The sequence below is a fragment of the Meleagris gallopavo genome, chromosome 21 (genome assembly GCF_905368555.1).
Source record: "Meleagris gallopavo chromosome 21, MGAL_WU_HG_1.1, whole genome shotgun sequence".
NCBI classification, from domain to species: domain Eukaryota; kingdom Metazoa; phylum Chordata; class Aves; order Galliformes; family Phasianidae; genus Meleagris; species Meleagris gallopavo.
The window spans coordinates 4,732,026-4,740,483 of NC_139424.1; positions in this window are offsets into that span (position 1 = coordinate 4,732,026).

Here is an 8,458-nt window from a genome sequence, read left to right on the forward strand (position 1 = left end):
GAAAACTTCACAGGAAAGCCACAAAGTATAAGGATTTGCTGGGGGAATGGAAAGGTGTCCTTGATGCTTTGAAGATGGGATTGGAGGCTTGATGGTTTGTAGATGGGCTCAGTTGGCATTGCCTTGTTTTTTTTCTTATCAGTAGGGATTTTTTTTATCTCCCTTCAGAAGGATATTTTTAACCTACAGCCTTCCAAGAGGATGTCAGCTGGGAACACTTGCTTTTCTTTAAATTCTTGTGCAGGAAAAGAAGAGGAAGTCTGGGTCTAGGGCAGTTTTGGTGCAAAGGATGCCCTCACTTCTAGCATCTCTAGTCATGAGCTCCCAATTCTCTTTCTTCCTCCCCTTTTGTAGAATTAAGCCAGTCTCTATAAATCTGAGTGCCCAAATCTTGAGGCTTTTGGAGAAAAAAAACTGATGTGGTCGCATCCACCACCAAACCCATCCAGTTGACCACTCCGGTCTGCACAGAGCTCAATTGTGCCTGGGCAGCATCACTGCAGTGAGCCCAGCTGGCAGCTGGGGTTTGTCCCCTCCAGCACTTTGCTCCCTAAAAAATGCTGAAAGCCACCGGTGCTGTTTTATCACTGCTTCTTGCTCCTTTGGGGGATTTGGTGCCAGCCCTCCCGAAGCAAATCTGTGGCTCTGCTCTGCAAAGGGAGAGGAGCAGAGGCAGGTGTGTGAGGATGAAGTGCTGAATAGTGATGAGTGCCCATCAGCTACAATCCTGCCTTTGACAGATCAAGAGAAGAGGCTTCAGGGTCTTTTTCTCCACACTTCAGCCTGGAGCTGTGACAGCTTGGGTATGGCCAAGCATTTATTGCTGCAAATGGGACTGCGGGATTGGGAGGTTCTCATAGTCCCAGGTGGGGAACTGGATGTGATGGCATCAACATCTATTGGCTTTGATGCTGCTGGGCACCATGGGGTGACCCCAGAGCATCCCAGGCTTCCTAGAGCATTGTTGAGGACAGTTCTCAGCACCGACAGCAATGTCCCTGCCCAGCCCTGGGGCAGTCAGTGGGAGCAGCAGTGCAGGAGCACAGCCAAGGCTCTCCCTCCCCCCATACCTTTCCTCCCCATGGCTGCCGCTTTGCATTTTCATTTTGCAAACACCTCATCATCAAGCTAATTAATACGTTCTAGAGGAACTCTTCCTGGCTTTCATCAAACTTAAATCAGGATTTATATTAGCGTGTTGCCAGCTCTGTGCTATTCAGTAAAGTCCTGTGTAACCTATTTTCCTCCCAGATCCTTGCAGCCCATCTGGGCTCTATGGCAGCACCTTGCTATCCCTATGCCCACAGTTTGGTTGCAGGCAGCATTAGCTCGTGGCCCCAAGGTCCCCCATTAAGCACCATTCTGGTGCCACGTCTGGGCTCCCTCTCCCTGTCATCATCCTGGAAGATGACACCATCATATAGATAGACACTTGGTACTGATGTTTTAAATCCCTTCCTTGCTGCAAAAAGAGACACTGCCCTTTACCTTTGCTCTTTTTTGCCCCTGCTCCGGAGTGATGGCATGAGCCAGCACTGAGGTTCTTTTATCAGTGCTCTGTCCCAAACCATTGATCAGAGCTGAGCACAACGCTCCCTTGCTCTGTCTCTGGGGAGATGAGCAAGCAGGAAGGTTTTTGGAGGGAGATGGCAAGTGAACGTGTGATGTGGCACTGCATCCCCCCTCCTGCTGCGGTCCCTGGAGGCCACCATGGATGCTGAATGCCTTTGACGTTGTGATTTCTGTGTTTGGAGGAGTGGGGAGGTCTGCAGGCTGTGTGACACAGCCACTCACAGTTTTAGGTTCAGGGTCACACATCCCTGCTCTGTGCCCTTCCAACCCCTGACGAGCAGCCAGAAGGTTCAATGGGGGTGAGCAAAGATCCTTAACAATCCTTTTGGCACATTTATTCCCATCGGCTGGCAAATTTCCCCATCGGTGTGCAGCAAGCCTCCATCCCTCACTGCATTTCCTGCTCCCAGCAAGCATGCTGTCATCGATTATTGGTGTCAGTGTGGGTGCAGGAAGGGTCAGCGATCCCCTGGGGTTGGGGAGGAAGCCATCAGAGTAACACTGATCAGAGGTACTGTGGGGGTCAGAGCACACAGCCCCCACCTCAGCTCACAGTGGGACAGGAGGGCTGGCAGTCGTTGGGGCTCAGTGGTGCAGGAGGTTTGTATTCATTTAAGGTCACACTGATACCGCCTGGCCCATCCGGTGGCCTTCTACGATGGAGTGACAGCATCAGTGGAGAAAGGAAGGGCATCTCCCTGGATTTGTGCAAGGCCTTTGACATGCTCCTGCACCACATCCTTATCTCTAAATTGGAGAGTGTAGTGGAAATGCTAAGTCATGGCCTGAAACAGTGATTGAGCACCTGGTGGCAAGGCAGGACCAACCCAGGGTTGCTCAGGTGCAAGCAATGTATCTGAGTGACTGGAAGGCGTGGAGCCAGGATCCACTCCTTCCCAGACCCCACTTAAGGGCAGGCAGTGTAGGTGAGAGTATCTCTTGCTGGAGATCCTTGCATGCCTGAGGCCTTCCAAAGGTAAGCAGTTCTTTTCCTTTATTTCTGTATCTGCAGCTGCTGCGTTTGGGCTTGTTCTCATTAGCTGTAGCAAAGGACTTTGCTACCCTGTATTATTGTGGCACTTTCCGTCCTGTTATAGCATTACACAGAGGTATGGATTTGAAGGGGGGACTACTAAGTGGATGAGGAATTGGTTGGATGGTGGCAGCCAGAGACCTGCGGGCAATGGCTCTGTGTCTGTTGGAGGCAGTGATGAATGGTGTCCTTTAGGGTTCCATCTTGGGACCAGCGCTCTTCAGCATCTTCATCGATGACATAGATGGAACTAGGTGATCTCTAAGGTCCCTTCTAACCTAAAGCCATTCTATGATAATGGAGCTGCCCCTTCAGCTCCCAAACATCAGTGCAGCCTGGCTGGAGTGGCTGCTTTGTCCCTGTCCCTTTCGTTCCCAACAGACCACCAATCCCTTGCGCAACTTGGTGCAGAAACCCTGCAGTGGGACAGGAGCACGCTTCTCCTCTTTTATCCAGTTGTTTGCATGGTAAATTGCAGAGACTTTTGCCTCTGGCTTAACAAGTTCCCCAAACCCCTGGCAGCTTCACTCCTTGTGAGCAGGTTCCCAAAACATTCTCAGGCCTTTTCCTAGCTCCCTGGCCGGTTAGGAGGACAACAAATGATCAAACCACACAGGCTGCTCAGCACACCGGGGCTTTGCTGCTGCTTTCTCTGTATCAGCTCGGAAAATGTATCCTTCAATCAGTTTAAGCCCCTAGGCTTGATGTAATTTTACCGCTGCCGTCTCTCTAAGGTGCTTTTAGGGCTACTATCTCCAAGTATTTACAGACAAGGAGAGCAGCAAAGTGAGAAGAAGCTTTGCTAATTTTGTCCCTAACCTCAGCAGCAGCTCAGGGCGCTGTGGATGAAGCTTTTCCTCCTGCGGTTTAGAGGGACCCGGGTGGCACCAGGTTTGTAAAGAGCCCTTTTCACACAACCCAGCAACACCAGCAAAGCCCCCAGCCTTGGCATGACCTGTGGTGTTTGCTGGTCCTCCAAACTTCCCACCCCATGCCTTTCTTTGGGATGGGAATTGGGTTCGGGGTGGGCACAGCACCATGCAGTGATGCTCCCAGACCACCTTCTCTTGGTCCCCTCTTGGTCTTTATTCCTCTCTCTAATGCTCCAAAGAGGGATAAACCTCTCTGGATAGGTGGAAACCCCAATTCAGACTGAGATCCTGCGCAGGGAGGCAGGAGGTGCCTGTGCTGAGCGCTGCTGAGCTGACGGCTTTATCATGTCAGTTTATAACCCAGTTAGATTTTGCCTCCGTCTCTGTTCATAAAAATTATTCTTGGACAGGTCTCTGAAGCCTGAGCTGTCAGCAGCGTTACGTTACATTTTTAAATAAATCAGTCAATAAATCAAGCACAGAATAAGCGCTGCAGCGAGGCATATGCTTCATCTGGAGTCAGCGAGACAGGGACCTGCTGGAAGTTGAGCTTTGCTCTTTGGGGTGGGATGAGTTTGCTAAATCCAGCCCTGCAGAGAGCTTTTAAATATAGCTAATTGTGCATTGTGTGTCACAGGCAAGTTCTTGCCTCCTGAATAACGCAGTGTTTATTTATATGGTTATAGCACAATGCCTGTGGCCGTTATTGGAAATGTTCTTTAGCCATTGCACAAGTCTGCTTAGTAGCCCAATTTCTCCCTTCCTTTGGGTGAATCCCAACCCATGCCCATGTGGGACTCGCTGGTTCCTCAAATGCTTCTCCTTATCCTGCCCTGCAGCTGAGTGGAGTTAATTTACACAGCCCTGGAACTCACATCATCCCCTCCAGTTCCTGCTTTTGGGATCTGAGGTGCCAGACCAAACTATCCCTCTTCCAGGGATTTTGCTATGGCTACATTGGGTTGGGTGGCAGAGATAAAAAATGATCACAGAGTGCAGCAGAAAATTTGGCTCATGATTTCTTTCATCTCTTTTCAGTCCCACTGCTGTGATGCTGACCCATTGTGTTTCCCACCCCCATGGGATGTTGTGCTCAGCTCTCCTCTCTCCCCATCCCTGCACCCCTCCATTCATCTCATCTCCATTTGGCTGTGCTGAGGCCACCTTTCACCTTGCAGATGAAGGTATAGTTGCTAATGCAGCAAATGAAATGTATTAATCGAGGAGGAGGGAAAAATGTGGAGGGAAGTGTGTTCATTCATCCACTCCCTGAAGCTTCTTACGGTGCTTTTGTTTGCATCTTTTTGTCTTGCGCACACGCAGTGATTTCAGGACCAAGCAGAACTGAAGATTCAGCAGCAGAAAGACAACGAGCCCCCTCACCTCCTCCTGCATCCTCAAAACTTGGGAGGTTGCTTAGTGACAGCGTTGCTGCTCTCACTTTCTCACTCAAGCTCTTAAAAGCAAGAAAATGGTTATTTGAGGTCCTGATAGCTCATGTTCCTCGATGGGCCCCTACCCTACAGCCCACATCAGCTGCAGGCAATGAATGAAGCAGCCTGGCCACTCCTTTCTGCTGGCCAACTCCATTTATTTTTTTTTTACTATTGTTCTGCTGTTGTTAGGATTGCTATTCTGTGATCCCATTTAAAATCATTGATTTACCACCGAGTCCTCAATAAGCAATTTGGAGCAATTGGAGCTATTATCTCACAATAGATCACACGGTGGTAGGAAAGAGGGGAGGGAAGGAAGGAGAGGGAAAAAGAAGAAGGAAAAATGGTTGGGACTGCCCACATGGTTTGGGACCTCCAGCCACAGGTACCAGCTGGGCTGGAGCCATGGGGACTTGTCCCAGACAGGCTTTGAATCACAGAGCCATTAAGGTGGGAAAAGACTAAGATCATTTAGTCCAACCATCAAACCATCCCTGCCATGCCCACTAATGGGGAATTAAGTCTATCATTTCTCTTAAAAACCCCTTGAGAGCAGCCATGCTGCCCACCCTTGCTCCCATCCTTGCAGACCAACCTGGTGCAGAGGGAACCAAACCTACCCTGCCTGGGCTGTGCTGGTTGCTCACACAAGCCAAAAACCAGGAGAGTGCTCTAGGGAAACATCTCAGCAAAAGTAAGCTTGCTAGTTAAAAGCTCCCCAAAGGCTCTATCTTTCCAAGAGGAAGAAGGAGAAATCAACAGCATTGTTATTTCCCATTATGCCAAGGCAGATGGTTATCCCTGTGCCAAGTCTGAATCACTGGAATCTCCTTCCCCCCCCCCCCCCCCCCCCCCCCCCCCCAAAAAAAAAAAGGACCATTCCTGTGCTGGAGAGACTCAGTTGGGTGTTGGGAGGATCTGCCAGCCTTCCTCTGCCCAGCACTGTGGGTCGCCATGCTTGTGATCCCATCCAGCCTTTATTGGGGGCATTTTGGCACCTCCAGGTATCAATTGGGTTGAGCCAGGGCTGTCTCTTGCATGCTTAGTGTTTCCTTCACTGATTTGCCAACAACAGATTTATTTGGGGTTTTTCTGCTTCCCAGTTCTGAAGTGGTTCAGGAAAAATGAAATTGCTTTCCAGAGATATCATCTGTGTTCCTGCTCCCTTTCAGTCAAAATCAAAAGGGTTTGGGCTGATTTACAGCTTTTTAAGGCAAAACCCAAATAAATGCCATCAAAGGACATGTTAAAGGTGGAGAAAAATCAGAAGGTCACCTCAAGATCGAGGTGGAGAAAGTTCAGTGGCGCTCTATAAGCCAAGAAAATATGTCAAAAGGAAATTAGTTTCATTTCTGATTGTGTTTCTTTCTGTCCAGAGTGCCCCAGCGTTTCAGCTATGAGTGACTGGGTGAACTGGGAATGAATTGGGGGGATTCGGGGCAAGCACATCCTCCTTATGGAGAGAGATCTGGATCAGATGGAGGAGCCCCAGCTCCCTGATCCCCAGCTTCTCTCCACCCTGGCCATCATTTAGCTCTATATCCTGAACTGCCTTTGTGCATCCCTCTCCCCATCTGAAAGCACTCATCATTTGGGATCAGAATGCCACCGACGCAGGCACAGCTGGGGATCAATTGGGAGTGGTCAGGAGTCATCCTTGCACTGCTGAAGGATTTTCCAGCAGCCATTCACCCCCTATTTATTGACCCAGCAATGTTTGCAGTGCTGAATGTAGTGAAGTAGCAGCGTTCTGCAGGTCCCTGGGGTGGGGATTTTACGGGAACGTGCTGATTCCCCATTGCACAGCCTCTGTGTTTAAATGGTTTTGAACCCACACAGAGCCAGAAATCGAGTAAGGTCCTGCTGAGCTAAATAGATTTCACTGCTGAAACAGAAAGGAATGGGCTCCCAGGAACAAGTGATATTATTTACATGGCATCGATCGGCGCTGAGCTTTTGCTGGCTCAGCACTTTTAACCCCTGGTTTTCATCAGCCGAGTGCTTAACCCTCAGGTAATTGGATTTGCAGCTGTTATTGTGATCTATGCTGCCTCCAATTACTCTCCATGGGGCACCCATAGGACGGGGAGCCCAAATGGGAATCTTCATAAGGGCGGAGAGAGCAAAGTATCGGGGCACATGAGGGCAAGAGTGTTGGAGTGAACAGGAGCACAAGTGGTGAAGCCTTTTCACAGGGAGCTTTGAGGGACTGAGGTTCAGCATCTTGACCTCTTTGTGCAGGACTGTGGTGGCAGTGCCCTTGTTTTCATTCTCATTGCATCTATTGAAGGCCTCTTGGCTGAGCTGCTTTCTCCCAGCAAGAAGTCGTCCATCTGATGGAGCAGTTCTTCCAATAAAGGCTGACAACAAAAAAAGCCACGAAGCAGCTGATGGGCAAGGAATGAGGAGCCGTGATTTTTTTTCCTGCACGGCCACAGGGCTCTGTCTTGTTTGGGCTGACACCAAAGGACTCATTGACTGTCATAGAATCATGAAGGTTGAAAAAGACCGCTAAGGTAATTTCACCCAATCTAGACCCAGATGCCTCAGGCTTTGGCCCCAGAAGTGCAGAAACCATCAGAAGCAAAATCTTCTGTAGGTGTCTACGGGGTAAACTGGTGAACAAAACCATGAGCAATCTCTTGTGTCTTGTCTTCCATCACAGCTGAGAGAAATGCATTATTGGTCTTGACATGGAGGCGCAGCAGATGGATAATTGGGTGACATTTGCCGCTCCGCATCACGCGGGGTCAGAGGAGATGGTCTTTTGTGACCTTTAAATCCATGAACTAACAAAATTTGGCCTTCTTTGGGTGATGCTGTTGGAAAGGATGGGAAGACTGAGACTCCAGAGGCTGCTGGGGCTGGAAATGCAGCGCTGGGTGCTGGGCACAGATCTGCAGCATCACAGGACTCCCTGCAGACCCAAACTTCCTTTTCCAGTTATTAATGATGTTTCCCATGGCCCAGATGCCTCGGTGTTTCCCAGCATAAACCATCTAGCAATTTGCTTATGCTGTTATCCAGTGTCTGCAGCCAATTGTTTGGAAGACAGCTGGAGGGCCTGGAATTGATGGTAAGTGACAGCAAAATCCTGGAAAGGGTCAGTAAATCCCTGGAAAACACATGAAAATACCATAGCAAGGACCTTGACCAGGAGCTCTGCCCTGCAGGTATTTCTGGCTTTCTCTTGGCTAAAACCCAACGGTGACTGCCTCAGAGCTTCCAGGCACTCTGGGCATGCTGAACTCTTCCCAGCAGAGCCATCACATCTGACTGAATGCTACAACTCTCTCCTTCTGCCTTTGCCAGGGGCAGATTTTGGCAGCCCCAAGGCTGGTAGTAGGGGAAAATCATCCCAGAGCAGAGCAGGAGCCCTAATATATTGAGACCTTATGGGTTTTCCCATTCCTTGCTGAGCCAGGCAAAAATGGAGTGAAGACACCCCAGAAATAACTGTGCAATTACCAAAGTCATTATCCCAGGTGCTGTGCAAACCTACATAAAGTCAACAGGTGTGGAAGGAGAGCAGACAGCTGGAGGAG